This window comes from Tenrec ecaudatus, chromosome X (assembly GCF_050624435.1).
Source record: "Tenrec ecaudatus isolate mTenEca1 chromosome X, mTenEca1.hap1, whole genome shotgun sequence".
NCBI classification, from domain to species: Eukaryota; Metazoa; Chordata; class Mammalia; order Afrosoricida; family Tenrecidae; genus Tenrec; species Tenrec ecaudatus.
The window spans coordinates 94,448,573-94,472,877 of record NC_134548.1 but is presented as its reverse complement, the minus strand read 5'-3'; the positions used below and the strand labels follow the sequence as shown (position 1 = coordinate 94,472,877).

Here is a 24,305-nt window from a genome sequence, read left to right as displayed (position 1 = left end):
ATTTCCTCATTTTTGCGTGCTATTCACAACATACTAGCTAGAAATATGAGACACTTCAGAACTTCATCTTCATTATTAACATTTGCTTCATGATTTCTTTATGTCTCAACTGATTGTGCTCAGCATCTATTTTTCAAGCTTTATTTGAGTTCAGCCATTCTCATATGTTCATGTATTGCTTGCGGTTGCTTTGGGGTTAAAGTGACCCACAATACACAAAAGATTTCCTATCTGACCATTTGAACAGCAATATAATAAAGACTGTCAAGTCTTGATCAAAAAGTAAAAAAAACCAAAGAAACAATAAATTATGCTTTGATTTGTATTGCATATGCATTTCCATGGGAAATAATTACCAATTCCAAGTTATTAATTCAACAAACATAGTGGTGCAAAGAGATCTACAAATCACTATTTAGTATTTCTGCTCTATAACACAGTAAATATATATTAACCAAGTAGTAGAGATAATAGTGAATTGTGGCACAATAATTAAGAAATGAGTTTTTAAAAATGTATGAACTTTGATTTTAATATAAATCACTTTTAGATTTAAGTTAATATCATTTAATTTTGACCGCAACCAACTCATAAGATTTACTGGTCTAATTCCTTCCAGAGGAAAGACGAATGATGAAGTTGGAAAACATATGGAAACAATTGGTCCAATGTACTAATACACTGAACCCACCTCCATGTTCGAATAATCAACCACCGAAGAGTAAAAGGGCAGCATTTACACAACGACAACTTTCAGAGGGTTTGAGTAGAAGTAGGACTGCTGCAATGGCTACACAGAATTCATGGAAAAAAACCGTATGATTAAGTGTTTTATTAAGGAAGTCACAATTTACAACTCAGAATCAGGACTAACTTTGTATTAATAGAAAGAAATTGGGATGAAGTTATTCAAGCCAAATACCTTATTTTAGGCCATAGCCTCAAATAGGGTGTTTTTTTTCCTATTGGCCTTTTGGCCTCGCAGCTCTTTGACTCCTCCGCCTGTTCTGAACTCTGCTCAGTCAAGTGTCACAGCTCTTTCTTTAACTCTGCCAACCAACCCAGAAGCACTACATCATGCCAACCAGCTGCCCAAGGTGTTCAGGTATCTTACTTACAGAGTCAGCATACCCACTGTTGCAGCCTTTCGTGTTGGTCTCCTGGTTCTGCTGCAGCTTTTCCTCTGCCATTGGACTTTGCCATGCTTGCGCTACATTCTTGCTGTTACAAGACTCTCTGTCTCCTGTGTATACAAGGTTCTACACACAAAGACCATGAGCCTAAAAGACTTGCTCTAATTATGGCTCTTGATAACTGTGTGATCCCTTTCTTCAGTTTTGCGATTTACTTCGTGATTAGCCTGGTAGAGCTCAATACACTTTACTTGCATAATTCTTAATTATTTTCTAGGGTTACATTCTCCTTATTTGCTTTATTAACAGTCTTCCCAAGCCCCTTAGTGGACCACAAGTGACTTTTTTCCATACTCCTATATAACCCTGTGGTAGGACTCACAAAGACCATCGTTAGAATAGTCATATTAAAATAATTACAACAGCACAAGGTTTAATATTGCCTTATGTGTTTCCCTTATTCTAGACTTATTGGTTGCACATCTAAAGCTTTCGGATCTTTTTATCCAAGCAGTCATTCTAAAAGTATTTCTTTTTTTCCTAAAAGTATTTCTTAAGCACATTTATTGAGTCAGTTAAACTCTAATTTAAAACAGAAAAAGATAGCTGATCCTTAAAAGATATTTATATTTACCTTGTTTATATGCTGACACTCCAATAAAATGATAATTTAGATAGAAAAGTATATAAATCATCATAACCAAAGATTATAAGACCATGTGCATTATAATATTAGAGATTTTATTATAATTTTAGAAATGGAAAATCATTGATAGAATTTTCAGAACTTTAGTAGGATAGAAAAGAAATTCATAACCTAAAGCTTAAGGAAGCTGGACTTAATGATTTCTAAGTAGAGCCCGGAGAATTTCAAGACTTGGAGGCTCAGTAATATAGGAAAGAAAATTAGGTAAGAGACAAAAAACAACAGAGATAATTTGAAAAGCTAAAACTCCCATTCAAACAATGCCTGCGATTAGTTGCTAAAACTAGGTAGGAGGCCCAGAGGTTTATTCTCTAGATAAAGTGAACAGAGAAGCACAGAACTACAGAGGGTAGACTATGAATTCTTTCTATTTTTGAACATAGAATGATTGTGGTATCTCCTTGCAAAAGCCTGGTAACCAGGTAGTTTCCTACTAGATAATATCTACATTTTCCCTGCCCCCCTCTCCACCCCACCCACCCACCCACACGCTCAAAAATATTATAACCTTATCTGGATAAAACCAGAAACAACTCTTGTAAAACAGTATCTATAAACATTGTGCTAAATGTGTCATCACTTAAAGCAGAAGATGAATAATGAATGATGTAAAATTCATAAAGAAATAGCAGAATAAAGCATAATATACGGAGTTAATTATTGGGAGTGGACTAAACTACTGTAACAAGAAGGACTCTAAAATTCGGTGGTTCAAGAAATCTATTTGTTACATAGCTATCTAAGATCAGTATTCTAGGATATTTGAAGACTACATTATTCTCAGGCATTCAGAAACCCAACTAAAGTCAGCTGTCATTATCATCTTTTGTTCAAGAAATTGAAATACATTGCTTGTACTTATTCTGGTATCTATCCAAGAAAAGAAAACACTGAACAGGAATACTTTTTACTTAAAGCATTGACCCAGAAATGAGATACCGTATATACTTGAGTATAAGCCTACCCAAATATCAGCCGAGGCAGCTATTTTTACCACAAAAACGTCATTAAAAGTGTGCTGAAAAGTTTGGCTTCTACATGAGTACATATGTTATATTAATCAAGTATCTCACATTCCATTATATAGAACACAGTCATATGGTAATATCAAACCTCAAGAGAAGCTTCTCAATTAAACTTCAACAGAGAAATAGAGTTTGGTTGACAGCTAGTGTTCCCTGCTATGTGGAGGTAAAAAAAGAATTAAATGAATAATCAAGATAGGGCATGAGATCCCCTCATAGAGGGGCTTAGGAGAGGAGATGGGTTAATTAGGGTGTGAGGTAGTATCGATGAAGAACACAGCTTTCCCCCAGATCCTGGATGCTTCCTCCCCCCAACTACCATGATCCGAATTCTACCTTGCAGGGCTGGATAGGACAGAGGCTGTACACTGGTACATATGAGGGTTGGAGGTACAGGGAATCCAGGGTGGATGATACCTCCAGGACCAAGGGCGTGAGGGACGATGCTGGGAGAGTGGAGGGTGAGTGGGTTGGAAAGGGGGAACTGATTACAAGGAGCCACATGTGACCTCTTCCCTGGGAGAGGGACAGCAGAGAAGGGGGGAAGGGAGACCCCGAATAGGGCAAGATATGACAAAATAACGAGGTATAAATTACCAAGGGCATATGAGGGAGGGGGGAAAAGGGAGGGAGGGGGGGAAAAAAAAGAGGACCTGATGCAAGGGGCTTAAGTGGAGAGCAAATGCCTTGAGAATGATTGGGACAGGGAATGTATGGGTGTGCTTTATACAATTGATGTATGTATATGTATGGATTGTGGTAAGAGTTGTTGGAGTCCCTAATAAAATGTAAAAGAAGAAAAGAGAAAAAAATGATTAGGGCAAAGACTGTACAGATGTGCTTTATACAATTGATGTATGTATATGTATGAACTGTGAAAAGAATTGTATCAGCCCCAATAAATTGTTAAAAAAAAAAAGATAGGGCAATGGACATTTTATGCATACGAAATTGGACTAAGGGTCTGATATCAAATGATTAGTCACTATTCTCTCAAATATGTATAGAACTTTTTTGCATAGTTTTCAAAATATAAATTAAATATAGCTAAATGGCACTTTTCAAAGTAGTTTTGTTAAATCGAACACCAGGAACATAAGGAAAAGCAAACAAACTAATAGCGATACATACATTTATATATCTATAAATGAAATCTGATGACACAGTGACTAGGTGCTTAACTGAAGAGCTCATGAATTTGAACCCGCCAGATGATCCTCAGGAGAAAGAAATAGCAATCTTTGATCTATAAAATTGCAGAATCAGAAACACCGTTGAGGCTATACTACTCTGTCATAAAGGGTTGTTGTGAGTCAGAATTTTTCTCAAATGGAACTAGATGGTTTGTTTTTATTTATACATGTAGCAAAATACACATGAGTTTATATTGCATATATATGTACATAGCTCAAAATCATCAAATGTATTTTGTTTAGTGTATGTGCAATGAAACATTGAATCATAAATTGGTGAGAATTATATGACTTTGTACACTAAAGAGAATACTGGAGATAAAGGGGAGAAAAAGACATTTTACTTGTTCAATGATGCTGAAATACCTGCATATATAATTAATCTACAAGAAAAGAGCAGCATTATTTAAAATTCCCTGAAAAATTTTTTTTATTACAAATCACTCCAGATTCATGTTTCCAAACATTCCAGTAGAGCTATGCAGAGAGTACTAGGAAATAAAATGCACATTATTTTATAGGATGTATTTTTATAATTTAAATATCAATGTCATTTTCTTATTTATACTAATCAAAGAGTGACATGGATATTATAAGGATTATCAACTTCATTTTATAGATTAGGAGTTGGGGCTTAGGAAATAAGATTATTTGTCCAAAACCTTTAGGGATAAATACTAGCAAAAAATAAGATTGTTATAAATTCTAAATTCATGTTATTTTCTGCAGATATCTTGATGCAACTTATTATTGAAACATGTCATTCACCTAAAAAAAAAGGAAAATGTCAATAGAAAATGTTATCCACATTAAAGTGGAAATATTAATAAATAAAAACAGGATATTCAGTTAAGTTTGCATTTCAGATAAATAGCAAATAACTCTTTAGTATCAACAAATCTCAAATATTGTTCAGGATATATGTATAATTAAAATGTTGGTCGTTTAATTGTAATTCAAATTTAATTAGGTATTCTATAGTATATATACCAATCCTAGCCTATTACAACTCTGATAATTTAAGTTCATATCAAATAGTTATTCGCTGTAAAATAGAGGTAGCCAACACTACAATGCAGACAGCCAACCTGAAAAAGCAAACATTGTCTGTGATGAGGGAAATTATTTGATGAGGCTCATATGGACATGTCGTGTGTGTTGTTAGGTTCCACCAAGTCAGTTCTGACCCAAAATGACTTCGTGTACAATAGAATGACATAAGGCACGGTCCTGAGCCATCCTCACAATTTGTACTATGTTAGAGCCCATTGCTACAACCATTGTGTCAATTCATCCCCTTAAGGGCCTTCGTATTTTTCACTGTTCCTCTACTTTACTAAGCATGATGTCCTTCTACGGGGATTGGTCTGTGGCAGAAATGCTATCCTCCCACAACTAATCGCGGGTTCAATAAGCGCAATTGTATGGTTGAGATATATAAAGATTATAATAAAGTCATAGAAAGCGTGAGAGATAAAAGAGATAGAAATAATGGAGTCAGACACATTTCATGGTAGCATGCCCACCTAAGCCCTGCTTGGTGGTCTATGTGGAGAGAGAGGGAGGGGAAGGAGGAGAAGGGGAAAGGGAACAGGAGAGAAGAGGGGGAACCGATGAGAAGTCAGGAGGGGAGCCCACTAGAGCTCTATATTTTGAACCCAGGCCTATGTACCTTTGGGGGGCATGCAAGCCCACTAATTACAGGTAAAGACATATGTCACAGGAAGGAGTTGCACTATAGGTTATACAGCAATGAGAGGGGGGTAATCTAGGGCTATATACGCCATAGGAAGAAGAGGGATTGGGGGTATACATGTGACAAGATGGGCGAATCCTGGATTCAGGATGGCAACCTGACACTGGATGTCACTGAGCCGGTTTGACCTGTTCTCTGGCCCACCATAGAAACCATTAGCAGTAGGGTGTAAACCCCACCTACAGGGACCACAATTCAAATGCATTGATTCTTTTTCAGTCTTCCTTATTCAATGCCCAGCTTTCACATACATATTAGAAAACTGAAAATACCATGGCTTGGATCAGGCCCACCTTAGTCCTTGAAGTAACTTCCTTGCTTTTCAATATTCTAAAGAAGTGTTGTGCACCAGTTTCATTGAAGGTAACTCATCTTTTAATCTTGACTTCTGCCATAGTCCGTGTAAATCTCACCAGTGGGTGGAACCATGCAAAGTGGGTATGGAGCAGGAATGTGGAAATTTATCAGGTTTGCCATCCCGCTGAGTTTAAAATTAGCATGAAGGATGGATCTCATCACCATGAGAAAGAAGATACAGAAGTAGAGCATGTCATTTGGACATAAGATCACTGAGATAGAGCTGTGACATCAGAGGAGTAGAAGAGGAAGGATAGAGGAATGGCAGCAGCAGAAGAGCCAGAGCAAGAGAAAATGATGAATCCTGAGCCACAGAACAAAAAGATTGTGTGATTTTTGAAGACAAGGTCACTTTCATAGTGAGTCACCTCCGGGCACTTAAATGGAAAAACATTATTTGCATATCTATGAGGCTAGAACATAACTCCTTTTGGCTGATGTTGATGGAAGCAAAAAACATTTATCAGCAACATTACCGAGCTTTGTAAAATTGTCCAAGTAGAGCAGAAGCCAAGGGGTCATGTGGCTGAGAGTTTTATGGCAGGGAGATATGTGTATGCCTACAAATATGACTGAGAAGTGGTGCTCCAGACCCAAGGACTGCATCCTGAGTGCTTCTGAATTTGAATTATAATTTATTAACTTCCCTATTAAGTTCCAAAAACATGCCTATAGTCTGTGAATTCTGCATAGCCACTATAATGAAAGATTAGATGTAGCAGAGTAGAGAGTGTTGAAGGAGGGATAGTTGATGTCAGGAAGTTTGAAGGACAGAGACATGTCTGACCTCCGTCTCATCAGATTTGACCTCGAGCTGATATTGAGTTTGATTCTCTTTGCTCTAATGAATCTGCTGTGCAAGACCTCTTTAGAGTATTACAAAGCAAGAATATTACTTTGAGAACTAAGGTGCGCCTGACCTTAGGCCATTGCATAATATGAATATGAAAGTTGGATACTGAATACGGAAGACAAAGAACTGGTGCATATGAGTTGTGGTGCTGGAGAATATTGGAAGTACAATGAACTATTAAAAGGACAAACCAATCTCCTAAGAGGCAAGGATGGCAAGACTTCCTCTTACATACTTTGGACATATTATCAGGAAAGACCACTCCCTGGAGAAGGACATCATGCTTGGCAAAGTGGAGGGCCAGTGGAAAAGAAGGCCTTCAATGAGATGGATTGACACAGTGGCTGCATTTAATGCGCTCAGCCATAGGAACAATTGCCAGGATGGCGCAGGAGCATGCAGTGTTTCCAAATGACTCAATGGCACTTAACAACAAGAGTGAAGCAGAGGAGGTCAGTCTCCACCTCCATCATTTTCACACTGACAAAAGTAAATGATTTCACTTTTCAACTACAGATTGAAGAAATATAAAAAATGATTAATTTGGGCCATTGCTTTTGAAAATAACTACTGTGTTTGTATAGTGACATCAGTAAAGGAAGCTTCAATTTGCATTGTTTTATGCTACATTTTGAGCTTGAACTATGAGCTATGAAAGCCCATGTGGATCAAATTTTCTGGATGCAACCATTAATTTTATTTTTGCAGTATCCAGCTAAATGACATAACCTATTTCCCAGTAGTAAATTATTTTATTATTCTGAATGATTTTTAAAATTCTTTAATTATAATATATTTATGTCCAACAAATGGTAATAGTTTTTATGGCACCTGTTGCAAAACTGTAAGCATATTTTACACTTTTATTATGCTTATTTTTGCAGAAAATTTGATGCTTTCACTTGAATTGAAAATGATAAATATTAATATTTCATGGGATAAGAGAACTACCGTTTATGAGAAAAAGGATCATTTGGTATGGTGCCCTTAATTTCTGTCTTTGTGAAAGCTAAACTGCAACTTCTTTATGGATTTTGATATTTCAGCAATGTCACATAACACTCAGGAGGGTCTTCTGCTGTCATTGAAGGACTCCATCATTATGCTTTTTGTCACCTGAATCAAGATCAAATAAATCCATAGCTTAAATGCTGATATATTCATTATAACACTGAAGCGAGCACTGTAAATAATTATAAGGCTGCCTTTAGGCATTTTATATTTTTCAGAGTCATAAAAAGTTCTTTTAGATTAGCTCTTTATTATACTTGAATAATCAATTTATTATTTTTAATGCGCTAAATCCATCAAATGTATATAAAAATAAACCATTTTGGGGCTTGATCAAGGGCAATGTAACCACTTGGAATTACAGAAACCCAAATGAAGGCTGAATATGATAGGGGGACAAGAGGAAAGTAAAAGGAAATACAAGAAAGAACTAGGAGGTAAAGGGCATTTATAGAGGTCTAAATACAGGCATCCACATATGTAAATATATTTATATATGATGATGGGGAACTACATCTATGTACATGTATTTATAGGTTTAGCATTAAGGTAGCAGATGGACATTGGGTCTCTACTCAAGTACTCCCTCAACACAAGAACACTTTTTTATATCAACCTGGAGTTCCATGATGCTCATCTTCCCAACACAATTGCTGAAGACAAAGCGGGAGTATAAACAAATGTGGTGAAGAAAGATGATGGTGCCCGTCTATCAAAAGAAAAAGCATCTGGGGTCTAAAATCATTGAAGATACACAAGCGGCCATCTAGCTTAGAAGCAACAAAGTCCACATGGAAGAATCACACCAGTCTGTGTGATCAGGTATCAAAAACCCAGAACAAATAATCACGTCATTGGGAATAAGGGGGAGTGCAGAGTGGAGACCTCAAACCAATCTGTAGGCAACAGGACATCCCCTTACAGAAGGGTCCTGGGAAGGAGATTAGCCAGTCAGGGTGCAGTATAGTACTGAGGAAACATAAAGCTTTCCTGTAGATCTTTAATGCTTCCTCCCCCACACTATCATGAACCCAATTCTACCTTAAAAATCTGGCTAGACCAGAGCATGTACTATGGGTACAGATAAGAACTGAAACCACAGGGAATCCAGGACAGACTAATCCCTCAGGATCAATAATGAGTGGCCACACCAGGAGGGTAAGGGTAAGTTGGGGGGAGAAAGGGAAGACGAATCAAAATGATCTCTCTATAAACCCCTCCCAGGGGGATGGACAAAAGAAAAGTGGGTCAAGGGAGACATGGGTCAGTGTAAGACATGAAAAAATAATAATAATTGATAAATTACCAAGGATTTCAGAGGGAGGGAGGAGGGAAATGAGAAGCTGATACCAAGGGCTCAAATAGAAAGGAAATATTTTGAAAATGATGATAACAGCAAATGTACAAATGTGCTTGACACAATGGATGTATGTATGGATTGTGTTAAGAGTTGTATGAGCCCCCAATAAAATGATATTTTAAAAATCAAATAAAAATTATTAGATTATATTTTTCATACTAACACTTCATCTATCTATTAAGATGTAACCCCAATTTCGACTAATTTTTCAGCTTTACTTAGTTGTGTGAATAAGTTTATGTGACTATTACTACTGCAATGGCCTTTTAAAACCTTTTCCTGTTTTTATAAAGACTAGTAAAATTACCTCCTAAGCATATATCCTAGATTTGAGATCTAAAATATATTTTCAAAAGATAAAACCTGATATATTTTTGTCAATTGATGCCACAGAAATATAAGTACAAGAATGTATTGACAGTTAACAAGGGAGTAGGACTATTTCTGTCCACCAGTTGGATTTATTTCACCTGTTTAAAACAAAAATAGAAGTCCTGGGGAAACTTTTATTTAATCCATAAAGATTTTAACACGTTTATTTGGTTTTTACATCAGGAAACTTTTATTCTCAACTTATCCTCCCTACAGAGGTTGTAAATGAATGTATTCATGATAGATTGAAACTATAAATTAGTTTTTTTTTTAAAGAAAGAAAACCTTGAGGAATGAGTTCTCCAGTGAGGCAAAGCTAATAATTAAAACAGTCCTCTCACCCCTAGTAGAAAGTATGATATTACTTTATAACACATAGATGTGCTTTATAATTCTTTTAAAGAATTTTCACTAATAAAATATCATAAAAGTATTAACAAGGAAAATCATTATGTAGAGAAAATATTTGTAGTACACATATCTGGCAAAGGGCTCATATCCAAAGTACATAATAAACTTCTACAAATAAAGAAAAGGAGAGAAAAAGCAATGTACAAAACAAACAAAAAATTTACAAAAAAACCCAAAAGAACAAAATAATGATATTTCACAGAAAAAAAAATCTGAATGGTCAGCAAATATAATATGTTTCATTAGAGAAATTAAAATCATACACATTTCTCCAGAATGTCTAGAATAAAATATTAAAAAACAAGCATAGTATGTTTTAAAAGTATTGTTACTAGGGTTCCAGTTCATGTCTGCACATGTGTATTCCATGTCAAACGTGTTTAAGTGTGTCTCTGTGATCAGTGGGTCATGATCGACAGATTCTCTCAGTAATGCATTATCTTAGTTTCCTTAAAACCGAAAACCAAATTCACTGCCATGGAGTCGACGCTGACTCCCAGCGACCCTATGAGAAGGGTAGGAGTGCCCCCTGTGGGTTCCTGATACTGTAACTCTTTAGAGAAGTTAAAAAGAAAACAAACAAACAAACCCCATCTTTAAACCTTGGAGCTGATGGTGGTTTAGAACCGCTAGTCTTGCCACCACCAGGACTCCAAGTCTCCTTAGGGTGCCTTCAAAGGAAAGGCCACAATCCAAGCAGTATATTCTCTGAGGATCTGCTGGGCCAGTTCATTCAAGGCAGAGAGTTTAGTTCAAAAGGCCAGAGTGACTGTTTATGAAAATTCTAAAGGTGGGATCTTGACAGATGTTTTCTAAAAGGACACAGAGTGATCAGAGAAAATTATTATTAAAAGTTTTCAAGGTTTTACCCACAATCAAAACCAAATTAATTGCCATCGAATCCACACCCACTCCTATTGACCCTTTAGGACAGGGTAGAAACAGCTGTCTGTGATTTTCTGAGACATGACTCTATAGGAGTAGAAAATCCCGTCTTTGTCCTGCAGGGGGACTAGTGGGTTCAAACTTCTGATCTTTGAGAATTGAAGCCTAGCAATAACCACTATGCCACCACAATAAAAAATTGCACTGGTGATTTAAAAAAATAAATGAAAAAAGTAGAACGGAGGATTGTTTTGTTTTTTTTTTCATCATCACAATACATCTGCTCGTTCTTGGAAAATAGCATGGGCTGATCTACAGTAAATTCATCTGAAAATCTTATTCTATTCATCTCTCTCCTTACACTTTCTGACTTCTTTTTGTTTCCCAAACTCAAAGAAGCACAAGCTGAGTTCCTTCAAAGATGTCAGAACAGCCTGTTTTATGTTATAGAAATCCAAGAGAGCAAAATGCGGGCAAGAGGGTTAGAAAGATGGAAACACTGCTTTTAGAAATATTAGACCTACATGAAAGCTATATTGAGAAACAATGACTTCATATTTTGACAGTGTGGTTTAATAAAGTTTTCTATCATTTTGTAGAAATATTTTTGGATTACCCTTGTACCAAGTATTGACGAGGATGTGGAGCAAACAACTGAAACAACTAACCTGCTGATTTGAAGTATAAACTGGTCACAGGCCACATTTTAAAGTTGTTTGGCATTATCTATTAAAGTTTAGCATCTGCACACCCTATATTCAAACAGTTCAGTTCGATCATTTCAGTTCTAGTTTTAAACACAATATTTGTGTGTATATATATTCCTAACATTTTATGAACAAAATTTCTCTTGTCAGCACTGTTCACAATTGACAAAATTAGAAAACAAGCAAAGTGACTCAGCAGAGAATTTACATAAAACATATAGTACAAAGGAGCTTTACAAAGTTCCTGATAAACTGGAATTAAAAGGATAATATTTCCTCCAAACTTTTTGAAGCCTCTTTATAGAATCACAAAATAAAGTGATATGACAATTAAAATAAATTATTGTTATCTGCAAGATATAGATTAATACCAACGATATTATTTGAACAAAAGAAGCCAAAGTGGAAAGTTTTCACACTAATTTTTAAAATATGAAGTGCAAAATTAAAGTATAGTGATTGCAGTTTGGATAATGCTTAACTTTGATCAAGATAGAGATTGAGAGGGAATTTTGTTTGTTGCATATTCCCTGGTATCAACAATTATTTCGTGTTGTGCTATCATTTTAAACCTTATCTGAGTTGTAAACTCAGTAACTGTTTCATGAATTAAAAAAATGTAAATGTTCAAGCATTCACAGAGGAAACAAAAAATATTGATAACCACAAAATAGTAGCTGGAATTTTTCTGATGAGGTCACACAAATTTCCTGTAACTACCATTAAACTATAAAACAGCTATTAACAGATAATAATTAAAACAGCCTGAAATTAACCATGAAACTAAGGTTAAGCTTAAATGAGGGCAATTTTTAGTTAGTTGCTATTGTGTAGAATTTGTTGAACTAAATGTTTCATGTAGCAGTAAAAGCAGCAAGATTTACTTTTCACGTCTATTAGATTAATTAAGATAACAAATGTTAATTTTTCTAAGACTAAGATTTAGCATATTATTGTATTTCAGGCTAGTCAGAGAAGTCCCTCTTCTAGAATCGAAAGATAAAAGGAGCCAGTGAGCAGACTGATATGCTCACTTTAGACCACTTGGATCCACTTGTGGAGTGGAAGTTGAGGAAAGACAGGAATGAAGACAGAGAGGTTGAGTTAGGACGTATTCCATTGATGCTTGTTGACCTTGTCCGCAATAGAGAGAAGAGTAAGAGCTGCTTGGTGTGAAGTTTAAAAGCTGAGTGGATACTGAACCTATGGGTATCACCTAGCACCCACACTGATGAAAGTGTGTGAAAAGGTCAAATAGTCTGTAGTGCCAGGTGGTTTGTTTTAACTCCAGGGCTTGCTGCTTGTGCCCATTTGACATAGCTTGGAATGATGGCTAGGGCTGAATTGGCTAAAGTTAAACCACAGGAAAAGAAAGATGTTTGTTAGACACTGTGAACTGGTGTAAACCGCTGAACTTTGATGGTGGGCTATGAACTGAATTTTGCTTATGGATGTAGATGACCTAAGTTCCAACTGGAATAAAGACTGCACAGACCAAAGTTCTTGCATGCCTCCTTAGAGTACTGGTTTGATAGGAAGGGGCAATTGAAATATTGCATAGTCAAAACAGGGGGTAGCAAAGGCATGAAATGATTGGCTTACAAGCTTTTATGGCATATTTAGGTTCAAAATAACTAGAATAAGAGAATGTCACTACTGAATAGCTGTTTCTATTTTCATGCTGGTTTTGGGGAAGACAGGGTGGTAGAATACATTGATTAGATTATATGATTAACCTGTGACTGTCAACAGGATTAGTGTGATTGTAAAAAATGTAATTGAAGAGGGTGTAACTGAACAGGTGGGGGAGTTAATTCCTCATGTATCAATGGGCTAATGGCTAGAAGAGCCAGGGGCTGGCCTGAGATGTTATCTGTTAATAAAGATCTTCCAGCTACTATTCTTAATGTGATATATTAAAATTCTGGAGTCTTTATGCCTGTGGCTATAATTCAGTTTTGGAGGGCATGCTGTGCTATGCTGATGAACAGGTTTAAGGTAAGGCTAAGTTCCTAATTTAGTAGAAAGTGTGAACTTAATCATACTCTTGGTTTCCTTATGGCTATGGTCTGCTGAAAGGAAAAAAAAAGCCACACCTCAAAGCCATTCCTCTGTGTATAAGAGCCATCATAGAAGCAGAGAGACCATACGAAAGAGCACGGAATCTTTGTCTGAAATGGTATAGGTATAGGCTACAGAGACTACAGGCACCAGCGACTGTAGATCAGAATCTATGAAAGAGAACAAAGGATTCAGGCTGAAATCAGAGGCCGAGGCAAGAAAATCAGGTGACAATAAAAGAAAAACATGCAACAATGACACTGTGAGAGAGAGCATCAGGCTGGCTTCCTTTCCGACAGAGGGAAAGGACAAGGTTGAAGACCAGTGAGAAAGATTGACTAAACTGCTAGATGAGGGGAGGTGTTACCATCAGCCAATTGCTGTATGCCAAATGTTTATGATCCTGACACGTATTAATTTATTAAATTCTCTAATAAACTCCAATACTTGTAAGTTTTATCGATGAGTTCTGTGTGTACATTGCAATGACTTATCAAACTTAGCATAAAGGTAGAATGCCATGGGAGGAATGGTTGGTTTCAGAATAGGTAAAGAAACCAGAGGAAGTCATCTATGGCTCTCATGCCAGCTTTATGGACTAGTAGTCATAGAAATTGTGTTTGACAACCATATAAAGTTTACTCATTTGGTAACATATTCAAACAAATCAAAAGAAATAAATGCTATGCTAATATGTATGGTCAAAACAAATATTTATATGCAAGTATGGCAGATGAGTAATATCTCTAAAAGCTTTTTACATAAATTATAGTTTGCAAAGTCAAATATTTATTTTCTGCTATTATGTTTAAGTATTCTCTGATCTTAACAAAGGGTCCACCAACAAATTGGGAGCAAGCAGATGCTATTAGGCTTCCTAGTCCAGAAAGAAGCATTACCCAGTGAATAATTTTATTCCACTTGATGCATAATTAGTAGCTTTGCATCTCATTTTACTTTATTTTGACAAGTGAAGAAATAAATAAGAGAATAATGTTGAGTATTCACACTCAACCTTTTTTCACCACACACACTAAACATTTTTAAACCTTAAGAATGTAGATGTGTTATACTTACCTGGCAGGGGAGATACCATGATCACGAAGGTGGTTTTCCCAGGGCGAGGCTTATCCATTGCACTCTGGATGTGCTGACCCCTACGATTTCCCAAAATGTGGGAAACTCGACTGCCTAATTTGTGGTAGTGGGGGACTGCGTTCGCACTCTCCCCTAAAAAAAAAAAAAGAAATAAAAAGAATGTAGATGTGAAAATTAATTGATGCTGAACAGATACTCATATTAAGTATATTTAAACAATATTTAGAATTGTCTAATAGGTAAGTCACCTATAGGAATTTTTTCATGTATACTCAATTTTGAAGCAAATAAGATAAGGGGATTGGGAAATGTGAGTTTTTCTGACCATATGGATTTATATCAAGCTAAGTCTAATAAATGTTTGAAAATTTTATTGATATCTATAATTTGAATAATATATCTTAATACATTTTACAATTATTTCCTAAACCTTGCAACAGAAATTCAAGAATTATTTGTTTTTTCATATGAGAATACCAGTGTGGTAGTTACACAATTTCATGTCAACTTGATAAATAAGAATGAAGGGATGCAGTCTAGCCTGTCAATCAGATCACAGCTGGTGATCCCTCCTTGTGCACGTGGCCTTCTCATGAGAATTCTAGGACTTCCTATCTTCCTTTCTGGAGGCTGGACACACTCTTTCTGCTTCACATTCCTGTTGAGAAGCCACATGGAGCCACACTGATGGCAGTCAGAGCCCTGATGATGCATCCACTGCCATTGGCCCCACAGAACTTTCCACCCAACAGCAGCCTGTGGTCTTCCTGGGTTCGGCATCATTGCATGTGCTGCATGAATCTACAGAGGAGTTCCTGGACTAATATCGGACTTATGGACTTGCTCTAGCCTGGACTGGTGTGTTTTCTTAAAACACAATTACTCTTTGATATAAAGCTCTTTACAATACATATATGTGTCTCCTTGGATTTGTTTCTCTAGTCTACCCAGACTAACATAAGCAGCAATGGTAATTTTATTACTGCCCATTTATTGTAATTAAGAAACTAATGGACTTACAATTTGCCAGAATCTAAATTTGTGTAAATTTTTCATTGAGATTTACCTTTCTCTACAAATGAGTACATAAGTTTCACTGGTCTTACTTCTTCTGGTGGGCCCGATTGACTTGCAGGGGTCCTCAAACTTTTTAAACAGGAGGCCAGTTCACTGTCCCTCAACCCATTGGAAGGCCGGACTATAGTTTTTAAAAAAACTATGAATAAATTCCTATGCACACTGCACATATCATTTTGAAGTAAAAAAAATGGGGCAAAAATACCCGGCGGGCCAGAAAAATGTCCTCTGCGTGCAGCATGTATCCCGCAGGCCGTAGTTTGAGGACTCCTGGACCAGAGAAACAAATCCAGAGACACTCATATATGTGTCAGGAAGAGCTTTACATCAAGAAGTAATTGTGCATCAATAAAACATCTCAGCACAGTCTAACTCAAATCCATAAGCCTGATGCTAGTTCATAAGTCCTTCGTCAGACTCACAGTCACATGCAGTGATGCAGAATACAGTAATATCACAAGCTGGTGGGTTCAAATTCTTGTGATTTAGTGCCAATGGACATGCATCTCCAAGGCTGTGGCAGGTTTCAGAGTGTGTTTTGCCAGCAAGGAGATAAAGGCAGAGAGAGAAGGGATGTTCCCTCCTTATGAGAACACACTATAAGGAATCACCATCAGACTTTAACCCGACTGACAGGTCGAACACCACCACTACGCTATTATGTGTCTTCAAGTTGACATAAAATTAAATAAGAGGATCCAGCCTAAGTGAGTGCCCAAAATTTTGGCAGTGCAAGCCTGCACACAGACGCCTTAGAAGATAGGCGTAATGATTTACCTGTGAAAGATCATAGCCTTTAAACCCACTTGAAGCAATTTTATTCTGCCCACATGGGGTCTTCATGAGTTGAAATTGCCTGGACAGAAACTAATAACATCTAACATACAAAGCCAGTTCCAACATTTAAAAGAAAAATTAAGGTGGAATTCATCCTACCAACTTTGCTTTTTAAAATTTTTTAGACAAGCTTGGAAATAAAAGGGATACTAAAGCTCAAGTTATATAACTTTCTATTGTTACTTCTCCTGAGGCTTCAACAATGCATAAGTGGGTAACTGATACCTCTGGTATACCTCTAGAGACACAGAACTCACAATTACCTCCCCATACACCTCACTACTTTTCATACAGTCATAATTATTAAACAAGTCTTCCTCATGTAGCAGGAAAGACTATGAGTTGATTACTTTATCCCCCACCCCCTCTGTCCTTATTAGCACAAGCCCTAAATAGGAATGTTTGGAAAATTTGCATGTGCAAAATAAAATACAGGTGTCTGGGATTTGGTCATCACTTTTCATGGATACACCATATGAACCATACTAAATGATTAACTCCTAAGAGATTGCAGTGTATTCCAAGAGATGCTTAGAACCTAAGATGGGGGTGAGAATATGGTCCCACTGACTTGCTCACTAACCTGGCTCCCTTGAATCATGTAAACCACTGCTTTTCCTGAACCTGATACTCAGTGGATTGTACATCCAATGCTAACCATCCTCATACCCTTGTGTATGCTCCCATCAAGGATGAAGGGCACTTGTGCAACCATGTCATCCCCTGCCACAAATATTCTTTACCCAGGTCAGAGAACAATACCAACTTTAGAACACAGATTGGGAGATGGGTAGGTAGCTACGAAGTCAATCTTTGGAGCCAGATATTATTTGAGACTCCATCAAGACTGCTTGTTAATCAAGGTTAAAGGGTCTTGGAACAGTCTCCATTTCTATCAGACTTATCTTACAAAACTCAACTTGAAAAAAAGAAAGAACTTCAAATGGTAGCAATAAACCTCAAGCCTGGGTCCCTTATGAGTACACTGTGACTATACTTGTAGGTTGACTACACTGATCAGTTATTTACCCGAGAAGACATCCTGGCCTTAAATTAAATAATGAAATCAATGTACCAAGGTTGTTGAAGCAGAGAGAATGAACCTGAACCCCCAAAGACATTATTTATAAAGGCTCCATGCTAGTGTTAGGTTTCTAGAATGGGTTATACCTTGGTTAATTTTTTTTGCACTCTGAAAGAATTCACACCAAAGCACATTTTGTAATCTAAGTGAGTTTTTATGAAGGAAATGAAAAGTTCCAGGTTTTACAGTCTCAAAAGGGTACACACTATTTCTGGAATGCATGTCAGGCCATGCAGAAGCTGCGCTGGGGTTCACAACTGGCCATGAAAAACAACGTGGTAAAGAACACCCACATATGTGGAACTAGGAAATTCCCAGGAACCAAGAGACCAAGAGGTCAAGAGAGCAAGAGCATGTGGGCCCCAAGTAGGCCTGGATCAGGCCCTGAGGAGGGCACACAGGCACATGTATTCCCGTGTTGGATTGGGGAAAGGAATGCGAGCTCACCTTGGGCGCACAGAAGAATTATGACCAGTTGAGATGCAAAAGTGACCAAGGAATTTGTTTTTCTAGCTCAAGCTAGGGCTTCCATCCCTCCACTGCCCAGTGCAGTGGGGACCCAGCGTCCAAATGGAATCAGCCCTGAGTTCTTTTTCTTCAGACTTTTATAGGGCTAGGGGGCAAGGAACAGTCCAGGGTTATTATTCTTTAAATTTATTGGAGAATATTTCTGGTGCCAGTCTTGTCCAGCAGTGACTGGCCAGTAGGGTCGCGTGTGTCCTCCCGAATGGTCTGCTGACGGTGGGTGGTCACCTGTTGGACACTGTATCACATTGGTCAGCTTGGGTCAGGCTACATCAGGCAGTGGTTTACATCTGTTCCAGGAACCTGAAACGGAACCTTAGGCCCTTTCTGAGAAACTGAAACTTAGGCCCACCTCAAACTCTGGTTTTCCACAGCCTATTCTGGCCCTGACCCAGTTGACTATACTTGTGCCCCACACCCGCATGGGGTGGGGTTAGAGACCCCCACTTTCTGCCTGTTGCTGAACAGGAGCAAAGTAAAAGAGACTTGGCCTTTCCGCAGCCAAGATATTTAACACCTCTAGCTGGGGAGGTGAAGTTGAAGGTATTGGTTGACCCCATTGCCTGAGTCAGGCCCACCTGTGTGATGTACCTAAGGTGGGTGTATCCAAGTTATTGGTTTTACCTGGGCCTAGAGGATCTTAATATTTTCATGCTCAATTTGGATTTCCCATAGGGGTCCAATTGCTTCCTGATTTGTTTCCAAACCCTCTATGTGGGCCTTTGCAGACATTGGGGAGACAACCTCACTTGCCCCTAAATCTAGTTACCTTTCACTAGTACTGCAGTGTTTACTCCACATTAAAAAAAATGATTAGAAAATCAACTTGTTTCTATAAATGTGATCATGACTCGTAGTGATGTTATAGGACAGAATAAAATGGCCCCAGAGTTCCAAAGGCTGTCAATCTTTATGGAAGCAGACTATGACAATCTGGTCTCTGAAGCAGCTGGTGGATTCAGTCAGCTGATATTTTGAATCACTGAACCACCAAGGTTCCTCAAAAAGGACAGACCTCAGCCTGTGAACCAGCAGGGAAAGCCCTGATGATCCCCTCCCAAAATAAGCTCTGGGCACCCCACAATCACACAAGAGATCCCATGGCTGTTGCCTCTTTCAGACAAAGAAGGACACCAACCATGTGAGTGACTAGGCAAGGAAGGCCTCAGGCCTTCCCATTGTAGCTCACCCAACCAAATGAGAAAAACAGGAACAACCAATTGAAAAACACACTGATCTAAAAGCATGTTATGAAGAAAAGGCCTTGGAACTTATGGGAAACAGAACCAGGAAGAGAGTGTATGCAGATAACTCCCAACATTCATCCATTAAGGCCTCTGGGAGGCCAGGGTTCCTGCAGTGGGAATCATTACATTCATGGATTGGAGATGTGCCCCATTCACATTCTCCTAAGTAAAAGTCATTCCTTTCAATGCCTCCCCATACTAATGCCAAATTTAAGGTGCTGTTTGCAAATACCTGTTCTCTTACTACATGCTTGAAGGTCGACTGCTTGAAGGCTATCTGCCTGATGGTTGTCTATCATCAAAAGTAATCTGACCTTATTATTGTCTGTCCTCCCATAAGTAGGGCCCACTCACTTCTCATAAGCATCATAGATTATTCCCCTGGAGAAGAAATCAAAGATGTCTAAGGTCAAGCCAGCTCAGATGACCAAGGTTAGAATGCCATCTTGACTCTAGAGCCCACCCATCTTGTTATGTATGTGGCCTGCGTGTTACTACCCACCTCCCCAATTATATAAGCTCATAGGAATACATTAAGCTCTCTCCCTTTGCTCAGACCTGGTGAACTGGTTCCTGAAGCAATTATGGAGGTGAATCCTTGCATCCTTTATCTTGTCTGAAGTCTCCTTAATTTATCCCTCAATTACACAACCACCCCTTGGACCCATTCGTTTTGGGGGAGGCTGGTCCCCTACAGTTGTCCACAGGGAAACTAGTAATGAATATAGATACCAAGATCATCAATAAAATCCTAGCAAGTCGAATGCAACAAAGCATCAAAAATAATAATAATATATCAGGATCAAGTGGAATTCATATGAAATATGCAAGAATGGTTTAATATTAGAAAAACAATCAAAGTAATTCACAAAATAATGGAGAAGAAACATGGTTAAATAAATAAATGCAGAAAAGGTATTTGATATAATTCAATATCCATTCCTGATCAAACTTTTTTTATTCCTCAATAAAATAGGTATAGAAGGGAATTTCTCAACATAATAAAAAACATACATGGAAATCAATCTCACTTAGTGGAGAGATATTAAAAACATTTCTTCTCCACATGGGAACTAGACAAGGTTCCCCTTTATTGTCACTTTTATTAAATATGTCCTGGAAGTTTTAGTTAGATCCACAAGACATCACACAGTTATTAAAAGCATCCATAGAGGCACAGAAGAAATAAAAATATTTTTTATTTTCACATGACAGAATCCTATGTATAGAAAATGCCAATCATTAAATTAAACATTTGCTTGAACTAATTAAAAATGTAGGAAGTGTACCAACTCTAAGATCAGTATACAGAATCACTTGGATATCAAAATAACAATGACATTTACATTAACTGAAAAAAGATAAAATATATAGCAATAAACCTGAGCAGAGAAACAAAAGACTTTTACAAAGAAAACTATAAAATAATCTATCAACAAAGAAAAAGAAACACAAATGGAACAAGTTACCATGTTTCTGAATAGGCAGACTAAGCATTATGAAAATGTCAATATTACCAAAAATACTTTACAAATCAATGCAATTCTGATCCAAATCCTACCAGAAGTTTTCAAATAAGTGGAAAAACGAATCAACAACTTTATATGGAAAAGAAGGTAACCCCGGAAAAATAAAAACAAAGCAGGAGACTTTTAACTACCAGACAATGAAACCTATTAAATGGTCACAGTAATGAAAACAGTCTGGTACTGGTACAACAATAGATTGGAACTGAGAACCCAGAAATACAACCAAGTGCCTATAGACACTTAATCTTTGAAGAAGGAATAAAGCACATTAAGTGGGGAAGAGACTCCCCCCCCCCGCCCAACAAATAGTTCTGCAAAAACTAGATTCTCAGCTATAAAAAAGGAAACAAGACCCATAGCTAACACCATGTACAACGATGAATTCAAGATGGATCAAAGATCGAAATATATACCACACAATTATAATACCATGAACAAAATAAGGACAAACTTACCTACTTTGATATGAGCATAAACACACTATTGAACATAATGAAAAATATTCACACTATAGAAGACAAAATAAAGAGCTGACACCTACTAAAACATGGCATTTATGCACATCAAAAGACTTCATGAAAAGAATCAACAGAGAATGCACAGATTTCGAAATAATGTTGAACAATAATGCATCAAATAAAGGACTAATCTCAAACATTTATAGAAAATTACTACATCTTAGCAAGAAAAATAAAAATAACCTAGACATGGTTTTAAGACAATTAACCAAAGATGACATCCAAGCAGTCAACAACCACGTGAAGAAATATTTCCAGTAATTAGTAATAAGAGAAATATAAAGTAAAACAACAATGGGATACTACCTCATACTGACATTTTTCAGCAAAATTCAATAACACAGAAAATAATAAATTCAGGAAGGGGTGTGGAAAAATAGGAATTCTTTTACTTTGGTAGTGTGTCTGTAGAATTGTATAACCACTTTGGACATCAGCATGGCACTTCCTTAAACAAATGCAAATTCAAGTACCTTATGATATAACAATCTCTCTATTGTGAATATGCACTAAATAAGGGATACAACAAGGTCAAACATATGCACACCTATGCTTATTAAATCAATTTTCCTATAGCAAAAACATGGAAACAAAAACACCAAATATAGAGGAATGGGTAAACAAAACTCCTACATCCATAAAATGCAATATTATACATCAGTAATAAACAATGACAACTCTTCTAAACACCACAAAAAAGACAAAACTAGACAATATTTTGCTTAGCAAATTTTATAAATCTTATAAAACCAAATATTTAATAACACCATTATTATAAGGGGAAAGGTGAAAAATGTGGTTTATGCTCCAGAAGACAAGACTTTGATGACTTGGAGGAAGCTAGTGATAGCGGTGGAACAGGGAGAGGAGAGGATATGATATTATGGAAGGAGGCAGAAAGGGTGGGGTAGGGACAGTGAGAAAGAGAACCACATGTATGGAGGGTTTAACAGGGTATTGTTGTTGATGTCATTTCTTGTGATGGGCTGTGTAAATATATAGTGTAAACAAACAAACAAAAAATCACTCCAGGTTCTTTATTCCTCAAACCTATATAGTGGTCTGAGTGGGTAAAAAAAAAAAAGAAAGAAAAAATTTTGGAATTAAAATGGGTGTGGAGTCCTTCATGACAAACAAGTTCACTTCAAACAGACAAACAAAACAAAAGAAAGATCTGAGCCAAAAAAAACACTAAGTGAACAGAGGCTTTACATTGCACACAACTATTCAGATTAAAGGAATGAATATATTACTTTGGACTTAAAGCTGTAGCTTCTAGAAACAGAAGAATACGAAGCCTGCTACCTAAGGTAGTAGTATTGGAAGTCATTGGACTTCGGGTCAAACTTACTCCTTTTGTGGTTGCCCCAAAATAGGCAAATTAAAACTGCCATATATTTAATACTTTCATATTTTCTTAGATTTGTAAACATGTCTTAGCTCTGAAGATATATGTCTTCCACCGTGAATGAATGTTACTGGATGGTTTACTCTGTGTCTAACTTTCACTGGAACACCGCATGTAATTTAATCTAAAAAGTCATCCCACATACCTATATTACCCCTATCTCAATAACATTCTAAATTCTTTATTAAGGGTTAGTGTAATGGCATTATTAGAATTACTAAAGCCCCATGTAGGTCACCTTTAATATCTTTCAAAAAACTGAACATATCGTCACTTAAAAAAAAGAGGAACAGATATAAATGCACCTGAGCTATAACTGTGGATTTTGAGTTTGAACTCAGTTGTAAGCCCTAACCTGTGAGCAGTCAGGTCTTAAGATATGATCTTGCACAATACTTACCCTCATGAAGGCATCACTAGAGGTAAGGGTGCTATAGTAAAATGTGATGAAGAAATCGAATAGTGTCCAGCTATGAGAAATAATATTATTTGGGGGTCTTAAAAGTTTGTCTTAAAATACACATCCATTGAAGTGGAGTGACATTTAAGCCCACAGAAAAGAAGCCTATCAGCCTGTGTGATCCAAGGATTGTAAAGAACAAAATCCAAGATCAGAGGAAGGAAATGTATTAGAGCTTAAATTTTGAGCACCCAGTTTTCAGTAGACTATGGATGACAGTGAAGGCCCCAAATCCATTTGAATACACCTGGCAGGGAATAAGCCTTCATTGAATGCCCTCTGACCATTGACCAAACCAAAACAAACTCACAGTCATTGAGTTGGCATCTTTCTGGCACAGAGTCATGGGAAATTTCCAATTGCTCACCTTGTGATAACCCACCTTAATGGATAACCCTGACTCTTCTAACTATTGACAAGGGATTGGAAAAGTCTGACCACAGAGTGTATCAGAAAATGCATTATTGTAGACAGATTAAAATTTAGCATCTCATCATTTTTCCCTTTTAACCATCTTTAATATGTTCTACTTTTTTATTTTCTGCTTTCTTTTGAAATGAAAAAGTAACTAATGACATTGAACATACTGTATAGAAATTTTTAAAAGAAAACCTAATTTTCTATGTAAATATTCACTGAAAATGCAACACAATTTAATTTTTTTAAAAAGAAGAAGAAACCAGGAATGAGTC

The 24,305-nt window shown here is 37.0% G+C and overlaps 1 non-coding gene across 1 annotated transcript; it reads left to right on the top strand.

The window, feature by feature from the left end:
* The first annotated feature begins 14,899 nt into the window (after nt 1–14,899).
* On the top strand, nt 14,900–15,063 carry LOC142435331 (U1 spliceosomal RNA). Its single transcript, XR_012781406.1, has one exon. It is a non-coding gene; the product is annotated as a U1 spliceosomal RNA (small nuclear RNA).
* The last annotated feature ends 9,242 nt before the right edge of the window (nt 15,064–24,305 follow it).